Source organism: Micromys minutus (genome assembly GCF_963924665.1).
Source record: "Micromys minutus genome assembly, chromosome: 6".
Lineage (NCBI taxonomy): Eukaryota > Metazoa > Chordata > Mammalia > Rodentia > Muridae > Micromys > Micromys minutus.
The window spans coordinates 18,978,768-19,000,219 of NC_137975.1; positions in this window are offsets into that span (position 1 = coordinate 18,978,768).

Genomic DNA, 21,452 nt, shown 5'->3' on the forward strand with positions numbered 1-21,452 from the left:
AAAATTGGGCTTAGAGGTAGTTAGATGAATAGAAGTGTAATAAGAAAAAAATTAAGTAAAAATAAAATTTCATTTATTATAATTCTTTAAGATGAAATTTTTATTTTTAATGAATAAAAAATAAATAATCCTTGTGACTTGTTAGGAGAAAAAAAAACACTAAAAATAAAAAACCATATTCTATTTCTTTTTCTCCAAAGGATAGAAATTTCAGTATATTTTAAACAACTGAAACAGGTGTATGATTTCTAGGCTGTTTGAAACTCTCCATCATCTCATGACAGCACTTAACTGGTGAAGAGGACAGCTAAGGAGAGTCATCTAGTCTCTGAGAGATGTGCAACACTCTAGAATCTGCTGTCTCAACCTCTAGTCCAGCTCTGCCATGCAGGCCTCTCTCTCCTTGAGCTGTGGCTTGACCTCTCTCAGCTTTGGTCTCCCTGCCTGCATAAGGGAAAGATGGTTAGTTCTGCCCCACAGGCTCTGTAGGCTAGAGGTAAGACATTGTACAGTGCCTGGGATCTTGTTAGTAGCAGTGAGAATTGGCTACTCAGACTGCTATCACCATGATGGACACCTGTGATGATTTAATGGTCACCTTGAGAGAACATGAAAAGAGAGTCCAGTTAGAGATTGGCTACATTGTGCTGGCCTATGAGAATGTCTAAAGGGGATTCTCTTAATTAAGTTAATTAACATTGGAAGACTGAGTCCACAGTGGGCAGCACCATTCCCAAGAAAGCAAGTCCTTCATTGTATGAGTGGAGACAGACAAATAAGCAAGCAAAGGGAGAGAGCATGCCACATTCATTTCTCTCCAATCTTGCTGTGGATGTGATGTGACTAATTTTTAAAGTTCCTGTCTCAGTTTCCTACAATGGCAGTGTGTAACCTGGAACTGTGGGCAAAAATAAACCTTTTCTACCCTAGGTTGCTTTTTGTCAGAGAATCCTCACAGTCACAGAAATGAAACTTCAACAATGCTCCCCACGTCTGGGATTTCAGCTCAGGCTGGCAGGCATATCAGAAATCCCCCAAAGCTTCCGAGAAGACATTTCCTGGGCATGCTAATTCAGGGATAAGTGTGAGTACAGAGGTCAGATGTTTGCCATGTAGCTACTGAAACATGTAAAAATCCAAAGGTTTGAGCACAATAATTACTAGCCAATGGACTACATATATCTACATCCTTGGAAACCAACCTGCACCCTTCAGTTCTCAAAATCAAAGCTGTGATTCACTAATACCCTCTCACTGGCTTTTTGTCTCATCCACTCTGGTGCCTGTATCATAGTACCACAAATGGGAAGATGCAGACTGCAGACCCATTCCTAATGGTTCTGAAGCCAGAGAGTTCAAGATCAAGGTTCTAACAGGTTTGGTGTCTGGAGATGGCCCACTTGGCCATTCATAGACAACACTTTCTCACTGTGTCTTCAGAGACAGAGAAAGTTAGATGGTTCCTGAGTGAGGTAATGGTTAATCTTGAACATCAGCATGATAGGGTTTAGAGTCGCCACTGAGACATCTCTGGGTTTGACTATGAGGATGTTTCCAGAAAGACTGAATGAAATAGAAAAGATCCACTGTAACTTTGGGTAGCACCATCCCATGGGCTGGGGTCCTGGATTGAATGAAAAGGAAAAAGTGAGCTGAGCACCAGCATCCATCTCTCTCTGCTTCCTCGGCATGGATGCTGTTGCATCAGCTGCCTCCTGCTGCTGGTGCCATGTCTTCCTACCACAGTGTACTCTACTCAAACTGTGAGACAAAATAAACCCTCATCCCTTAAGCTGCCTTTGTCAGGAATTTTGTCACAAAATTGAGAAACATAACTAATACCGGTACCAATTTTATCCATCACTCAACCCCCTTCCAAAGGCCACATCTATTCATACTGCCTTAGTGAAGACTGAGATTCAGTCTTTCAACACATGAATCTGTGCTGAGGGTGAAGGATACAAGAAGACCACAGGACACAGTGTTTCTACCTCCCAGTAAGAACCCTATGTAGTCCCAAAGTGTTTGGTTTGGGTTCCTAGCTCTTTATTTTGACTTGTAAGCAAAGTAGAGGGAACATGGTAGTACACACCTGTGACCCCATCACTTGGGAGGCAGACACGGGAGGATGATAGGGATGCCTGGTAACAGTGAATGTCAGAAGAGGATATTTGATCCTGTGGGGATTGGAGTTACAGAGAGTTGTGAGCCACTGTGTGGGTGCTGGGAATTGAATCCTGGTACGTGGGAAAAGCAGCCACTGTTCTTAGCGAACTGCTAAGCCCTTTCTCTGACCTCTTGCCCTATGATTTAAACATGTCATTTTGAAAATGAGTGCACTGAAATACCACAACGCTCAGTGTCCATTTCAGCACTCAATGGCTGCAGGTGAAATGCTTACACATTTGTACGGACGCATAGCTCATCTCCTCCAAGGCTGTTTTGAAATACAAGGCACAGCCAAGTTAATAAAACACACCCAAGGCTATGTTCTATTTTCTCATTAAAGTATAAAGCATCTTAAACCCGCAATTAATTCTTGCTAAATTAAAGTCCTGACATAGCCATGGTGAGATTGCCAAGGCGTTTGTGCTAACATTTTACATCTTTAACTTGAAATCACCCCCACTGAAAGGTTTAACAGCCATTTATATTTATGAGTGTTCTGTAGATTTATTATTTTTTGTCTACCTCAGTTGTGGGAGCATTAACAGAACTAGTTTGAGGGAAGAATTCCAACTCTGCGTTGTTTTTCCATGAGTTACTTAGGACTCCACACAGCAAGCTTTGAATGTGTTGCAGTGGCTTTTTGAGATCTTGGTTCTAGGAATATAAATAAGTGACCAGCTAAGAATGTTAATGCTTTGTTTTGACCACGGAAAAGTTCTTGATAAATGACAGGGAATTACTCTCCTTGGACTCTTTACTTTGTCTTATTTTTTATTTAAAGGACTAAAATAAACCAAAGCAATGCAGCCAAGTGATCATGTAACATGTTGAGGTCATTCTTCAAGTAGAAGGACAGAAAGAAAATCAAATCTAATTGTTTCATTTCCAAAGTCCTTTCTAGATGACAAATTCAACTGGCAGAAGGCCCTTGAAGGTCACTGATGAATCCAGGTCACATGTGACATTGGGCTGTAGTTAAAGGCAATCAAAGTCAGACATAGACACCACTCCCTTGAAACTGAGAGCACAGGAAGACACAGAAGCTAGAGTGAGAGAGAGGAGAGAAGGAGAGAAAGAACAGGGCAGGGGTGAGGGAGGAAAACCTACAACAGAAAAATCTTTGTTAGAATGGAATATGTATATGGATTTGGGGGTGGTGGGTTGTCTAGGGTATCTCCTGGGAGTGCCTTTGCTTCATTTCAACTGTCCCAGTCAAGAACTGTGCCTACAGCTCTGTGAGTAGAAATGCCAATTGCTTGTTATGAAGTAGTAGCTTTTTGTTTTTTCTACATCTTGTAAATTGTGTAGCACAAAGTGCCAAGTAGCCAGTGGCATCTCTCTTACTCTTGTACACAAATTCTGCAGTCTAGCACCATTGCAAAAAAAAAAAAAAATCCAAGCAGACATATTACCTGGATGGCTCATCTCTGCCTTCTAAACTTCTTTCTCTATTTTCCAAATGGGCTGTCTCCAAAATGGGTTAACCAAAAACATGATATATCCTGGGATCACAGGGCTAACCTTAGTTCTTCCTATTTAACTTCCCAACAAGTTCTTCAGGCTTAACCTACGGCTTAGATGACTTTTACCCTGGGGCTTGACCTTCTCCTGATACTTGGGAGACTCTTGGGAAAGAAGCAGCCTGTTAAACTGGATGTGTGTGTGTGTGTGTGTGTGTGTGTGTGTGTGTGTGTGTGCCATAACTATCTACATTGTTATCACCATGATGAAATGATGACACATACTATATTAAGAAAATCATTTTGACTGATGTGGTTTGGATGAGATATGTCCCACCTAAGTTCAGGTATTTTGCCAAGGTCCAGCCTCAGTGTGAAGAGAGTCCTGAGAAAGGTGGTAGGGGAGGAAAGGAATGGCGCTGATTCAATAATGACTCAGAGTCAGTAGTGAATACAAGCTGCAAGTTCAAGTGCTCTCTTTGCCTGAGGATTCTCATTCTTCTATCTTCTCCTCTCCTTTTTCCTTCTTCTCATTCCTTTTCCTTCTTCCAACCAGACAGTCCAAACCATGTCTTTAATTTTCTAAGGCTACATCATTCCAGGCTAATAATTTTTTAAAGATCATTAAATTTACATAAATTCTATGAATCCAGGATCATTAATCCCAACCTCTGCTTTCTTAAAAGAGACTAAACATAAAGCAAAAGCCATTTCCTTATAGGTTTCACACAGCCTGTTTTTCACAGGTGTGGTTTTCTTGTGGTACAGCAGACAACAGCTTTTAGTAGCTGTTTTCATGTAAGAACAGAAAGGTGACAGACTACTAAGGTTAAAACAATTTCTTACAAAGCTTCACCATTTATGCAAGTGAAGCAGCTAGCTCCCCCATATCTCTCTAGGTATTGTCTTCGCCAATCCTTCAAGTAAGTAGGAGGATGAAGTACTAACTTTTTATATGCATGTACATCAGCTTTGAACTCTCTAATCTTTGTTTCTTTATCTTAACAATTCCATTCCTTATATCCAAGATTGACAACCTCTTCATAAAAGATAATTCACTAGGCCATTGTCCTTTTCCATTAAAGCATATTTCCTTCCAATACCATTTGCTTCTAGAGCATATGCAAGCTTTCCTCTTATAAGATAAACCTATCTATCATTTGCTGGCTTTCTATCAATTCCTCCTTCGTTTCCTACCCATGCTGTTTCTCCTTGAGACTCTTTAACTCTCTATCCTTAATATCTGCAAGTTCACTCTGTGTAATTTATGCAACTGTCATTGGACCACAGAAAATATGTATCTCCTCATAATTCCAAGTTTGACCAAGTCTTGCAAAAAGGAGTTTCTACAAAGGACCATATAGGCTTTCATGGCCTCTGTGCTTATGTTGCATAGATCCTTTGCCGTGGCTCTAAAGGCTAAACATCAGCCCTGTTTCTCCTCCTCCACAGCCTCATGACCAACTCAATTTCTCATTCCTGAAAACTGCATCTCTTTCACTTCTTATGGAGTGATTAGTTCTGAGTAACAGGGGAAGTGTGTTCCCCAGAAAGAGAGATTGAAAGTAAAATAGAAGAGACAGCAAATCAGTTTGAGGCCAACGACAGTCATCAGCACATGTGGGACCAATGGCCTGGCGATGCTCCAGGGTCAGAAACTGTGTCATACACATGCACACCCCTTATGCAGACAGATCCAGCAATATTTGAACAATTGGATACCAGCTGGTAACACTATTTGGGGAAGTTATAGACCCTTTAGGAGATAAAGGCTTGCCAGAAGTGAGCTACTGGAGGGTTGTGATTTATATTTAAAATTCATTTCTGGTTCTCTCTTTTTCCTGTATGCAAATATAAAAGTGGTCAGCCAGCTTCCTGCTCCTGCCTCTGTGCCTTCCTAGCCAATTGCCACGTCTTCCCAATGAGAGGCTAACTCCCTCTGGAGCTGAGCCAAAGTAAAACATTTTTTTAAAATACTAACTTGCTGTTGGTCTGGTATTTTATCACAGCAACAGAAAAATAATCAATATAAACTGACTCAAACATTTCAAGCCACCAAAACAGGGTGGTGGTTACCTACATAACCATTGTGTCATCAGCTCATCACAAATAACAATAAATAGATCAAAATATGTAACACTGATTGACACAGATACATTTCATAATAGATGATTTCTGTGCATACATTACCTCTATTTGCCATTTAAAAAATTTGTTGAGGGGCTAGAGAAATACTCGGCGCTTAAGGGTCCCATGTTCTTCTAGAGTTTGGTCCTAGGAATCCAAATTCAGGACCTTGTGAATTTGCACAGTAAGTGCTTTACCCACTGAACCATTGCCCCAGCCCAAATACTGAAAAACTTCATGGAGTCGGAATACACTGAAGGTTCAATTATTATAGCTGGGTGAAATTTTTCTTGACTTTCTTTTTTCCCTTTTTTTATTAGATATGTTTATTTATATTTCAAATGCTATAAATATCATTAGATCCATAGTTCTTCCCTTCATTTTTTCTTTTATTGCTTTCCAGTCTAGGTCTTTCCAGTTGCACTTAAGTATTATCTTTTAACATGATCTTGTATTCTCTAAATTTTCTGGGTTTTTTTCTTGCTTAACAACTGCATTTGTTTATTAGATACATGCACAGATCTACATGGTTCTTTTCTTGGTTTTGGTTTTTTGAGACAAGGTTTCATTGTGTAACAGCCCTGGCTGTCCTGGACTGGTTATGTAGACTACACTGGCCTCGAACTCACAGAAATCTGCCTACATCTGTCTCCCAAGCAATAAGGTTAAAGGCCACCATTCGTGACTTTATCATCATAGTTCTTATTTTGATTGTTAGAGATCACTTCAGATGCTGCAAATATTTCTTTTTTTATTTGGCTTCTAACTAAGAAAATTAGTAAACTACCTCAAAAAGACTTAGATCTTCATTTGGAGAAAGATGCCATTTTGAAGATAAAATTAGAAAAACTACTATATGAAACATTATTGTTAGGACTAATTTAATGTTGGTGACAGGGTGAGACAAGCTGCAAATTATTTTTTAATTGAACAACTTTATTTTTAAAAAACAAAGATAAATGTACAGATTTTAAGCATTTTTGCATAAAAGTATACGAATACATTTTTGTCAGTACTTGGTTTTTTTAAAGGTTTGATAGTGTGCATTAAGATCTTACTAGTTACAATGAGCATAAAGTACATGTAAAACAAGATGTAACCTGGAAATAGTCAAAGTTTTCTTGGTGTGTAAAGATTAAGCATAATGGTTTTTCATTTTCTTTCTTTTTTTCTTGAACTTCATATAGTCTGTGAGTTGTTTCTGGGGTGTTCAGAGCTTTCTGAGGTTAGTAAACAATTATCAATGACTGCATATTATGTCTGTTTTTTGGTGACTGGGTTACCTCACTTAGCATGATATTCTCTAGATGCATTCATTTTCTTAAGAATTTCATAAAGTCATTGTTTCTGATGGCTGAGTAGTACTCCATTGTGTAAATATACCACAATTTTTGTATCCATTAATCTACTGAAGGACATCTGGGTTCTTTCCAGCTTCTGGCTATTATAAATATGGCTGTTATGAACATTGTGGTGCATGTATCTTTGTTGTATGTTGGAGCTTCTCTGGGGAAAATGCCCGGAAGTGGAATAATTGGGTCTTCAGGTAGTACTATGTCCAATTGAATTCTCTGAATTTTCTATAAATTGGTGGTAAAATCTAGAAGCTGGGGAAGACCCAACTTGCATCCTCTGTGTTCTTTGGGCAAGAGTGTGACAATGTTTTGTGTCCATTTTTCTAAGGTTGGTAGCCACATATGCAAGGGTTCTGTGCACAAAACAGCTTTTATAACAGTGACATTATAACTTTATCATCTCCAGTGAGCTAAACACTACTATAAATCTAAATTCTCCATTGTCAGCTCATTGGTTACTGGTCACACAGTTTATACAGGAAAGACAAGATTCATATTAAATTCCCTCTTTTCAGTATTTACAATGATTTGCTTCTCCCAAAACCTTTCATTGGTTAAATGTTGCTTTTGTTTTGTTTTCCCAGTGTCGTTTGGAATCCATTTATTTAATTATATTTGATAAGTGTCAATCCACTCCTCTTACTGTCTCTATTTGATGCACAAATTGCTTTGTCTTTCACCAGTGTGACCTGGATCAAATTGGATCTTGCATCCTTCTGATTTAACCCTTCTAATTGATGGCAATTATTTTTAAGGCAAAGGAGAATATTCGTGAATAAGAAAATTTTATAAAGATCAGTGACTCTCTCCTCTTTCAGGTGGCATAGGTAACAAAATGCTAGGCAATCCACTGAACCCTCTTGTTTCTGAGATCCTCTAACGTACTCTCAAGTATCCAAGGAAACAGCATCTTCCAGACACAACAGACACGATACATATCTGAACTCACAGATGATGTAATAGCACACTGACAGCACACACAAGACCTGCAGCAGTTCAAATCAGACAAAATCCCAGCATTGAGAAGGTGAAGAAGACACAAAGCCCTAAACCAACCAAGAAGCTACTTGAAATTGATACCTACTGGGAAAAGGAAAATCTGTTTTCTCCAGTGGAGTGTAACTACATATATCAGATCAGCCACATACCAGGAATAGTTGGCCAAAATAAAATGAACTCCATGGGGGGTTGTTATGAGCTTTCGGAGGTTTTGCTGTTTTCATTTGTTTATTTTTTGCTTGTTTGTTTCTCTGTTTTAATTTTTGCCTTGATGTTTTTGGTGAGAGAAAGAATGATCATGAAATTGGATGGGTAGGGATGTGGGGAAGATCTGGGAGAAGTTGGGGGAGGGAAAATACGATCAAAATGCATTGTATGAAAAAGTGTCTATTTTTGAATCATTAATAAAATTATTTTATTTAATTCTACTTAGCCAGAATTTAATAGATTAAAAATTAGTTTCGTACAACTTGAAAAAGAACAACTCTCCCTAGTTCTCTAGGGTTACTTTATATTCTGTCAAGTTGACAGTCAATATTAATTGTCACAGATGATAATAATAGGACAAAGGTGTGACCTCAGAAAGGGCTCAGGCCACTAATGAAAGTATTAGATGTTGATTCATGAACATACTTGCTAATTATGGAGAGGAATAGACCTAAGAAAGTCTGAGGCAGATTTTACTACGACAAGAGCATGGGAAGCAAATTAGTATGGAATTTTCTCCCAACAAATGTGACGTTGAAGTTCTCTCAGCAAGGAAGCAGAAGGCGAAATCACAGGACCCAGTTATGTGTTCACTGCCCACTTGCCTAGAGAGAAAATGCTCCATTGAGAAACAGGTCTATGAACATGGTTACAAGGGATCCTCTTAACTGCTAACTGATAAAAGAAGACCAAGCCCTGTGTGGGAGGCATGATCGGTAGGCATGTGGTCCTGGGCTCTATGCAAACGTCAGCTAAGGATGAGCCTTTGGGAAACCAGTAGGCAGCATTACCTTCTCCATGATTCTATTTCAACTCCCTGCCTTGACTTCTTTCAGGGCTGGACTGTGACCAGAAAGTATAAGATGAAATAAATCCTTCAGTTGTTACAACCACAGAAAAAGAAAGCAGAATACTTTACCTCACTTTCCTCTTATATACAAGATTTTATTCACTTGTACCTGTGGTAGCGAATGAATGTAGAACTTCCATGTGCTGTGAGCTTAGGGATGCCTAGTGATAAAATGGCACAAGCAAGACTCTGGCAGGACCTTTCCGGTTGTTGCAGAACATATAAGTGAATAGTGTGTTAAGAAGTTCTGATAGAGAAAAGAGAACTGAGCAAGAAATTGTGGTGGTCAGGCTCCCTAAAGTGGCCAAATGAACGTGGTAGATAAATCCATATATCATTAGAAAATGTGTGTGCACACATACGTGTGCATGGGCATGTGCATTCAGCAATTAGGCCAGGAAGGCTAGTCAACAAATTCCAGAATCGTCCTATCTCTGCTTACCCAGAGTTGAGACTCAAGTGTGTACCTCCATGCCTGGTTTTTTAACATAGATTCTAAAGCCCAAACTCAGATCCTCATACTTGAGAGGCAAGTGATTTAGCCACTAAGCCATCTCCCCAGGCCAGGATTGGCAAACTTTCTATGCAGATGAATAATAAATATAGTAGGCTTTGTGGGACACATCATTACAGTCATTTGATATTATGACTGCACTGACAATTGAGCCACAGGCAACATGTCACCAAATGGCTACAGCTGCATTTCAATAAAATTTTATCTACAAATGCTGGTAGAATTGGCCCGTGGGTCCAGATGGCTGGCCCTTAACTAGAAATCTGTCTCATTGGTATGGCAACTGGTCCTGGTCAAGCACCATGGCTAACTTTCCAACACTCCGTGTGTCACACTAAACCCCTCGCAGGGCAATCTAAAGGCCTCAGGCTCCACTGTGCTGCTGGGCTGTGCGTACTCTCCCCAAGTGTGTAATAACTTAAGATTTAAGAGTATGCCCTTACGAAAAGAAAGGGGCTAATTACCACTTGACTCCAGCTCTTCACTGCAGTGGCCGAGGCTCACCCTTGATGGGAGCCCAGAAGCACCACCCAACCTGTGAACCCAGTTAGCAACACTTTGGTAAAGGCCACCTGCGGGCCACTTATGTTCACTGTCTCATGGCCCTCATCGTTCCTTTGTTCGCTCTCAGTTGCTTCCCAGGGCATTTGTCAAATGAAATCTGCCCCATTTGAAACCCCTGTGGCCAGTTTCTGTCAGTTCGAGTGCGTTTCTCCAGATGTTCTCTGATCCTGCTCCTTCTGAGTGCCTCTCAGATCTGACCAGGTCTGCTGCTAGGCTGGATGGTCATCCTTTGCCACTCCAAACGAGTCCCTGTCTGGGTAGCAGTCCCCCTCAGCAAGGTCAGCCAGAGAAAGAGAAAGCCAACATGTTACATATTGTAAACATGCGGGGAGTTATTCAGCAAGAACATTCATTGGCGTTTGCTTCAGTTCAGAGGCCAAGGGGATTTGGCAGGGAAAAAATACACAAAAGGCTGTTCTATTGGAGTAAGCCTGACAAAGTCAACTACTAAAGAAAACTCAAGCCAGACTTTTTGGCTTCTAGAAAGGAAAGAAAGCTACTTTTTTCTCATCCCGTTCTTTGAGAATGTCAGGATAAGAAAATGGGTGTCCTGGGAGGTTGTCCTTCTGCTGGGATCTCATTCCTTTGATTGTTTTATTTATCAATTTATTTATTTATCAATTAATTTTAATTACGTGCATTTGCATGTGTGTGTGTACATCTGTTCATCTGGGTGCAGTGCCAGTCAAGTCCAGAAGAGGGCGTTGGAGCTGAAGTTACAGATGGTACTGAGCTGGCTGGTGTGGATAGTGAGGCAAACAGATGACCAATGAGAGCAGCGAAGACTCTTCACCGTTGAGCCATCCCTCCAGCTCCTGCTCTTCTAATTATTAAACCACAATGTGAAAGCCAACATCAGCAGTGGCCTGACCCAGGGGCAGACAGGTACAGCAGCTGCTGACAGCTCTACCCCAGGATTTCATGGCTGGATCTGCTCCACCTACAAAGACTGTGTGTAGTATCTAGGGCTAAAGTGATCTGGCAGGTTCGGAGACTGTGCCAGCCACTCGTTTACTGACACACACTGACAATGTGCTGTGTTCCTAAAGTCTGCGTTATGTCTGATCACACTTAGAGCCTTGTCTCCAACCTATACCCTTTCACCCTACATGCCGCTATGGCCATGACATGCATTTAGAGTCTATTCTTTCCTTTTTTTCCTGAAAAGCATTGACTCCCTGTTGCAGAATGAAAGTCTGCCTTTGAATTTGGGTCCCCAGCTTGTCCCTGCATGCAGCCATGGATCTGGAAACCAGAATACCTCACCTGTTGTATTCATCTGAAGGCTTAACAGTAAGAGGAATGAGAGTATCCAGTGGACTCTGGCCTCTCCTCTGGCTTCCCATTTGAAATGAATTCTATGACAGCTTCGTCAGGGAAGACTCATACCGTAGTCAAAGTGCTGAGAGTTAATTATGACAGAACACTCTGCCCAACTGAGACAGCTGTGGCTTTCTCCTGGAGACTTGGAGAACATCATACAAAGGAGGCCAGGAAAATTATAAGGAAAGGAGAGATGTTCCTCGAGTGTTTGTCTTCTGGTCACAGGAGCCATTGCTTACATGAACCTTCTGCAGATAAACTTATCTGCATAACACCTGCCTAAGATTGGGTCTGTCAGCATTTCATTATTGGGTGAAGGAGGAGCCATGAGGCCCCTTCCCTCTCAAGAGAGATCATCTACAATTAATGATGCTAAGGTTAGCATTACCTTCATCAGAACAGTAGTCATTGACAAGCTAGCCTTTTTCCAATGGTAATTTCTACCCCTTGCTCAGGCAAATAACTCTAACCAACTTAATGAACTATGTGCATAAACAAAACATGAAAGGAACAGGGAACTCGCTGAGAGGATAGAAGCCAAAGGGGGAAGAGGATGAGAGAGGGAAGTGGGACCTTGTGGTAGTTTGAATATGCTTGGCCCATGGGAAGGGCCATTGTTAGGAGGTGTGGTCTTGTTGAAGGAAGCGTGTCACCGTGGAGGCGGGCTTTAAGGGCTCATATAAATCATCAAACTATGCTCAGTGTGAGACACAATCAGTCCCAACCTTAACTAAGATGGGCCTGGAATTGACAAAAATTTATTTATAAAAGTGTAAAAACTGTAGAAAAAAATGAAAACCAAATGAATTACTGAGTTTTAAAATATAAACGAATTAACAAATGCACAAATAAATAAATGCTGGAAATACTTTACTGTTAGAAGCAGTGGCTCCCTGAGAACTAGAGTTTCCCCTCAAACAATAAAGAGGCTCTCTTACAGCGTGAGAGCTGAGACTGTTCAACACACCGCATATTACCCAGGACTATTCAGTGTTCCATACTTCTTATCCCTTGTCCCAAATTCTTCTACTCTTTAAAGATGAAACTCATGTCAGTACTCCCAAACAGACTTTGTCGTTCTCTGGACACTTTTACCAGTTCTCCCCCAAATGCCACACTGGCTAAATCTTCTTTGCAACAGTCATTTTCAATGGTACACTAGGATTCGGGGATGAGGGTTGCTGAGAAGCCTGTTAGGGCTGACACAACCTGGCTTTGCCCTGAAACTCTTGTCATAACACCACTAAAAGCATTAATTTTCAACCCGGAACTACAGAGTTAGATCATTCAGGTCAATAGCACCCAGAGGGACAGGACCATCAATTATCAAATGCCCAAATCCAGACATAGCCCAGGAACTGGTAACAGTGGTTCAAGGCCAACGCTCAGAGCTCCTGTAATGTTAAGGCAACACTGGATTTGAAGTCACCATCTGCACTCCAGCGACCTGTCCTCAAGAAGACAGTCTTAAAAGTTGAATGAATAATAAAAAGCAAACAAAAGATATCTATTTAATATGGTGACACTGGGAAGAGCAATTAGAAGATCAAGGATCCCAGCTCCCACCCCATGTCCCTATCCTGATGAGGAGATGAGGTTTAAATGGAAAGAAAATTAAATGTTCAGAACTAAGCAGTCTGGCCAGGTATGGAATCCATGATCCATCCTCTGTTGTCTCAACTCCAAGTTTCTCCAGTAGGTCAGTCACTCCTGTCAGGGCAGCTGACAAGCTGTAAATCTTTCTCCAGCAGACAAGTTTCTGTCAGGACTTCAAACTCCTCCTAGGACAGCAGGAAATTCCAGTTTCTTGGGGTTCACTGTTGCAATATTCTGACAGCCATGGAGGGGTGAAGAGTTTCTCCTCAGCATGTATTAATTCCTCACAATCAGGGCATTGCAAAGGGACATCAGGAGACAGTGTGAGTCCTCTGTAGAATGTTAGACATATGAGCGGGTATCTGGGTTCAACAAACAACTCCAGGCAGGGCTGGGGGAAGGAGGCATTTCAGAGTCTTGTGTCCTTGGAGAAAGGGTTGAGCAGAAATGCAGGGTTGTAGCAGAAGCAGGGATGGCTTATTAGAAAAGGATACAGTTCTAAGGGATGAGTCCAGGCAAGAGCAAGGGCCCAGCTGTACAGAGTGGGGGCTTTTGTCTTTTTATGCAGTGTAGGCTTTGGGACTCATTTACACAGTTTAGGCTTTCCCATCAGGTTTATCTGTTATATTCTTCTACATTCATCTCCCAGCATCCTTTATCTCAGCATCCTCCCTGTCTCTCTTCTCCATTGGTGCTGTGGACCTTAGCAACATGAGTCATAGGTCAGATTAGGGCACTCCAGCCTGCCTTTGTGCCTGCCTCAGAGGCCAAGCTTAGTTGGCCTCAGCCAGGGGAGTTTTCCAGCCCTTTGTCAAACCCCTTTTCTTCATATGCTAATTTTCCAGCCTCCCCCTTAGGGCTTTATGGACCTCAGACTACAACTCCCTTTTCACCTCAGACTTGAAAATCACTGTGATCAGAAAAGAGGCATCAACTGGACACAAAGTAGGCTCAGACACAGCTGCTGAAGTGGGTTCCCTTACATTGTCCCAATCTATAACCAGGTGAGTCATTGAGTGTTCGGTACAACAGCAAACAAACTGGAGCAGGATGTAAATAACCTTGGGCATCCTTTGCCTTCCATTCCAATGGAAGAAACCTTCTTGCTCCAATTATGTTACAGGTCTGTCTAATCTTTGAACATTTTTGACATTGCCATCTATGAAGTTCATATCCCAGAACTCTTCACCCAGGGCTGTAGAAATGGCCCAGCAGCTAAGAGTCTGTCTGTACTGCTCTTGCAAAGGAACAAAACTTAGTTTCTAGAAACTATACCTGACTCACAAGAACGTGTAATACCTGCAGCTGTAGAAGATTCAGTGTCATCTTCCGGTTTCCAATATATACATGCATGGGCACTTATCTACACACACACACACACACACACACACACACACACACACACACACACATACACACACAAAAAAACATACACACACTATATATGTTTTTTACATAAAACAAAAAAATTATTCAAGTTACAAAATAAATTGTTTTTAAGTAAGCTTATGATTTGGGGTTGTGCCCTAATGATAGCTCTTCTGCAGCTTACACGTGGCCTACAGGCTGTGCATTGATCTATGGGGTTGGTTCATTAGGGCCAGTGTGCTCTGGCTCTCTCAAGGCAGAATTGTTGGATAACTTTGGACTCCTAACATACACCACACTGTGCTCAGAAATCAAAGAGATCTATCTGCCTGTCTCTGTCTCTCCAATGTCCTCAGACATGATGATTACCACTTTCTCAGCTCTGCTGAGGTCCATGCCCCCAGGAGGCAGCAGAGCCAAGCAGAGAGCAGAGCAGTGGCCATGTGACCTGGCAGCCCCTCTACTGCAGTGAATGGTTTCTGTTACTTTCTTAGTGTTCTTTTTGAGAAAGCAAGTATTTCCTTCTCAGATGTCAATCAGTGGAGAAGGAATGCGGGGTGGAGAGTCTCTGTCAGGGGAGCGTGTGAACTCACTGACATCATCCATCCACACAGACAAAGTGTTCCCCTGGAGTCATTTGCATTGAGACCCTTGTTCATTTGCATTCAGACCCTTGTATGCTGCCCAGTGTTTCAGTTTGACTGGTTGGGTTGGAATTATAGCCCTGAACGGTGGGATAAGAGGGCAATGGGTGAAAAGCTGAACTCAATATGCAGTGTGTGCCATAGGAAAATGTCCTTATGTGCCACAATGAACATAAATAATAATATTTTAAAAAAATAAGAAAAGAAAGTGAGGTTTAAAAAATACATTCTAGAGTCTTGAATGTTGGTTGATTAAGGATGAAACTAAGTTTTCAGACTCTCTCCATACCAAAGAGCAACAATGAATAAAGAGGCTTATTTAACGTGCACACTATCTATCCCCACTCTAGCCTGTAACAGAATGCACATCTACGTATTCTGAGGCAAGACTTGAACCCTAGGTAAGATAGTTCTTTATTGGCAGCAGTGAGTAGAGGGGGGAGAACTCCTAAAACACAGACCATCAGTGTTCATCAAAAACACATGTTTGGGGACTGGAGGAATGGCTCAGTCAGTAAAGTGTTTGCCTTGCAAACAATAGGACCCGAGTTTGATTCCAAGAACCCACATAAAAAAGCTAGGCATAGCACTCTTGTAATCCTGGAATTGAGGATGTGGAGACAGGACAGTTCATAGGGATCACTGGCCCAGCCAGCTTAGTCTACTTGGATAATTGTAGGCCAATGAGAGATGCTGCCTCAGAACCAACAATACAAAACAAACGTGAATGGTTTGATGATTTGTATGCTTGGCCCAGATAGTGACACTATTAAGATGTGTGGCCTTGTTGGAGTAGGTATGTCACTGTGGGCCATAAGACACCCACCTTAGCTGCCTGGAAGTCAGTATTCTGCTAGCAGCCTTCAGATGAAGATGTAGACCTCTCATCTCCTCCTACACCATTAGGGCCTGTATGATGCCATATTCCTGATTGATGATGCTAGACTAAACCTCTAGACATCTAAGCCAGCCCCAAATGAAAGATGTCCTTTATAAGACTTGCATTGGTCATGGTGTTTATTCACAGCAATAAGGCCCTAACTAAGACAAGCGGTAACTGAGAAACTACCTGAGGGTTTTCTCTGGCTTCTACAGATGTGCACACACAACCATACATACAATGTTTGTGCATACACAGGTACATACACACACACACACACACACACACACACACACACACACACACACTTCTTTAATGCTAGGTTTATCCTGTAATGTCGTTATTCTTAGAAACACTACATGACTGATATATATATATATATATATATGGACATGGAACTCTCCATGCCTTTCCCAAGCTACTTTCCTTGAGAAGCACCTCCCCAGGTTCCTGTTCTGCTTACCTTTCTTCCATTTCCTGCTTAAAATTTGCCTTTTCTAACTCATTTTTCCTCACACCTGAGTGGAAGACAAGACAAATCTTACTAAACACTTTAGAGGGAAGTGGGGGAAAAGCAGGGCTAGCCTTACTTCATTCCACTCTTGGGAAACACTAGCATCATTTGTACAACCCTATGGAGAGAGAGATAGCCACAGGCTTTGTGTAATGATTATAAGGAAATAAAAAGGCCCAGTTTGGAATAGGCCAAATGGTTTCAAAGCAAAATATTATACAGTTTCAAGCCAAAACTTTCTCTCTCTTCTCTTCTGTCCTTTTCCTGTTTACTCTTTCACAGTCATGTCGTACTGAACACATCTCTATTTCCTTCATTTATAACTTAAGAGAAATAACCAGAAGTGGTACCTCATGCCTTCAGTTCTCACTAATAGGAAGCAGAGGCAGGCATGTCTAGGTCAGTTTGAGGCCAGCCTGGGCTACATAGCAAGTTTAAGGCCAGCCAAAGCTACACAGTGAGACCCTGTCTCAAAAATATTAAACAATCCTGTTGCAGTAAATATTAAAAATGGTAACCTTTTATCCCAGGCTAGTGCCAGTAGGGCCACATGGCACTGCAGGGCATCTCTATCTCAGCAGCTCCACACCACCCCCAAGTACTCTCAGACCAGGGCTTCCTTTGACCCAGGCTGTCTGCTCTGCCTGCTCTCAACCCAGGTGGTCCATGACAATCCCAATGTGTTTTTTTCACTCACTTTCTCTGGGTGTGTTGTTGCCAAGCCTTGCACACACACACATCACAATTCTGTGGTGGGCTTTCTCCATCTTGTCACTACACCCCATTTGAACTCAATTAAGTCACCACACCAAATAACACACCAAAATACTCTGATCCAATTGGTATTATATAATTTGCCCACCTAGATAAGTCGAATCATCCTATGCAATTCTATCTCTTACAAAATGTTCATAACAACCTTTACCCATATAGAGATGTACAAAGAGAAACGTCTACATCTTCTGTTTTTCTTTCTCGAATCTCCCCCTTTCTTCTTCTCTCCTGCCTTACCAAAACTTCATTCCTGCCCCACTCTCTACTGTCAGATCATATATCACCTTGACATCAACATATACAAACAACTAATTAATTAAGAGAAATAATAAGCCTTGTTATGACTACTGTTAGGATTGAGTGAGGGACTCGAGTATTTAGCCTCACACCCAGCATCAGAGTCTTGTAGCTAACAGAAACCTCCAGACTTCTTTGCAAAGTCACAGCCTCATAGGGAGGCTGAGGCAGGAGAATCATTAATTCAAGGTCAGCTTGGGCTACATAGCAAAACAACACTTCAACAGAAAAATGGATCAGCAGGCAAACAGATGCATTTTAAAGCAGTTGTCTGGAAAATTTTTCTTTCAGGCTCAAAACTCTACATTGTGAGACAAATGCTACAGATCAGAGCTGAGATTCCAGAGTTGATATTTTTAATTTTTTTCTTCTTATTATTTTTATGTGTGTGTGCATGCACATGTGTGTATGCACATGTGTGTATGCACATGTGCTTGCTACTGCAGCTGTGTGGAAGTCAGGACACAACTAGAAAGAGTACAGTCTCTCCTTCTTCCAAGTGCCCTAGGCCCCAAGATCAGGTTACTGGGCTTGCACAAAAAGTGTTTCTATCCACTGAGCATCTTAACAGCCCCAAGTATTCCTTAAAAATCACCAGTGACCAGGTTCCATGTATAAAGTCCCATAGAAAGCACCTTAACTGGCCATATTTCCAACAGCAGGAGAATCATTAACAAATATGTAGGGTCAGAAAAGACTTTAAAGACTGGGTGGACAGCTGTATGGGTAGAGTGCTTGTTGTGCATACAAGGAGACCTGGTTTTAGATCCCTAGCATCTATGCAAAAACTGGATCCGGTGGCCCAGCACTGGGCAGGAGGAGACAAGCAGATCACTGGCATTTATCAGCCAGCCTATTAGGCAAAATGAGGAATTCTAGGCTCTGTGAGAAAGCCCTGTCTCATAACAACAAAAACAATAATAATATGAACAATAATAGAGGAAGATACTCAGTGTCAACCTGTGGCTTCTACATATACATGCACTAGCAAGTACACATAAACATATACCCCCATGTACAAACATGTGAACATGTGCATACATACCCCACATATATACATATACACAATGTAAAGAAAGAAAATGAAGGATCTTAGGGTTGACCCAGGCCACATGTTTAACAAGATAAGAACAGAGGTAAGAGGACAGTCCAGTGCCCACAGCCAGTTAAAGAAAGAGGGGAGCTTTGCAAGCCTGACCCAACTCACCCCGGTCCCATCTAGTACTATGGTATTGTATGTCCTCTGAAAAACTGACAGAATGCAATCCTTATCTTCCTAAGCAGGCAAAAGGGTTGGCATGACTTTGGCGGAGAACCTCCGAGAATGGGGATCAAGCCTTAGTCTAGCCTCACCATGAGAGAATTGGTTCACATAACATTGCTCCTTTGCAAGTCTGTGATCAAAAGTTCCCTCTGCAGCTTCCTGGACTTCTGGATCTCTTCCCTGGCTCCAGCTATTCCAGGCACGTGACACTCCCCAAAAGAGCAATAGAACACCCAGGGTGTGCTTGGCTAACAGACTCTCTCAGAGTTCGTTCCTCGCTCTGTCCAAATAAAGGCAGCCGTTCTCTGGCCATCTTTTATCAATAGCATTTTTGTGCTGTCATCCCCGGGGTCACACACTGTTTGTTCTTGGGCTGTATTCTGGGAAGCTTTATTCCCCCACCATGCTGAGCTTCTGCAATGAGTGAGCCTCATACAAGACGCTTCAGTAAGAAAGAAAAGGGAGGCGAGGAGAAATGAGACACTACTAAGTTAGCATCCTTAACAACAAAACAGCTAAGGGGAAATACAGAATTGTGGCTTCCTTTGGTTCCACATCCTCTGGCTCTGAAGTAGAACCAAGCAGGTCAAGAGCTCAGATCTGTGTCAGCCTAAGCAAGAGGCTTTGGATTTGAAATCTTCTCTCCCTTGTAAATTCTGATATCTAGTGAGCTGTGTGGGGCTATGCTCAGCTAAACTAAGCGCTGTGTTAAAGGATACACAGGTTGGAGAAGAAGCCTTGTTTCTACTTCAGGGAAATTATGGCCAGAAGAGATTGATGGAAGAGACAGGGGATAGACGCTTGCTACTCCCAACACCAACCAGACTCATGCTACATCTGTCACTCCTTCATTCTGGTGATATTTACTGGAATTTTTCTTCTATTTGTCAGGATACTGTTAGCATTGGAAGTTTAAAGAATAAGTAAGGCAGATCTCTGTCTTCTAAGAATTCATGGTCCTGTTGGGAATAGGGGTATGTGAATGTAATCAGACAAGGATGCTGGAGTTCAGATGAAAAGGACACATCATGACACGGCAATTAGCTAGCCTTTAAAGCAGAGAGAGTATTTAAAGGAGGGCTTTACATTCTCTGACCCAGACCTGAAATCAGCAGTCTCTCTAAGGACGCCTAAAAGTAGAGGTACAGAGGAAATGTGTTCCAGGTGGAGACAAATGGGCCAGAACCCAGAGGTATGAAAATTGGAGATGGAGTTGTAAAGGAGTCAGTATGGTGGGACCATGCCAGGCAGGCAGGAGAGAAGAGGCTTATAGCTAGACCTCAGTTTGCAGGCTGGGAAGAATATATGGAATCAAGGATCATAGAGGCTATCTGCTTGCAAGCTGGATTAGTTATTGCAATCAAGACTAGTTACTAGATCCCAAGAATGTTCTGGAAATAAAAGATAGCTCATAAAGGAAGGTCATTAATTGTGTTTATGATATGGTGATTATTTTTAATTGTCAACTTGCCACAATATAGAATCACCTGAAAAGGGAGTCTTGGTTAAGGAATTATCTAGATTAGTCTATCCTGAGGGAATGTCTGTAGGGTTTTGTCCTGTTAACTGCAGTAGTCCACTATGAGTGACAACATTCCCTAGAAGAGACCCTGAAATGTATGATAGTGAAGGAAAAGGCAGCAGCAACCAACCAAAGATGTGCTCATTCTCTTTCTGCTCTTGACTGTGGGTGTAATGTGACCAGCTACTTTGTGTTCCTGCTTTGGCTTCCTCAAACCAATGGTCATGACCTGAAATTGAAAGTGGAAGCACCTTATTTTGTTAGAGTATTTTATTACAAAGACAGTCCCATAAGAAGTTAATCCTTTGTAATGTGATAACTGTTTTGATTTCTGTGAGTGTACCCTGATGGATGTTTCTGTATTGATGTGATCTAATGATGTATTTCTGAGAAGTCATTCTCCTTGGTAAGCAGGATGTATTAGTATTATAGGAATTGGAAGTTGGTAGGTCAAACTGTGTAACAGCCAGTGTTCAAAGTGGTCAAGAACTTTTACATTCCAACTGTGGTCCTAGATGATACTTTCTTCTGAAGTAATCAAAACTTCAAGGAGGTTTGACTGGCTTCAAGATGAAGTCAAAGATGGACAAGAAGGGGGCTGGAAGCTGGTATGTCTTATTATAGTCAATAACTAGAAGCTATTAAAGACTGGCTTGGCTGTAGAACAAAATGCAGGATCAACTTGGAGATGTTTGCACTGATCAATCACTGGGCAATTTCAGCAACGACGGTGGTGACTCAACATGCATCATACATGCATGAAACTCACAGTATCACAGTGACGTTAGGCAAACATCCAGGTGTCATCATTATTGAATGATGCTGGAGGATGAATCAATAAAGAAGGCATTGGGAATAATTTCATCTCTTCTGTGTGAACGCACCAGTTGAAGCAAAAGAATAGATGCTTCATTCATGCTACACAGACGTATTGCTCTTAAAAGGTGAATAGGAGATGCTAACCTACAATGCCACAAGTCTGAGCCTCTTTGTGAATGATGGCTATAGACATCAATAACAAAAGC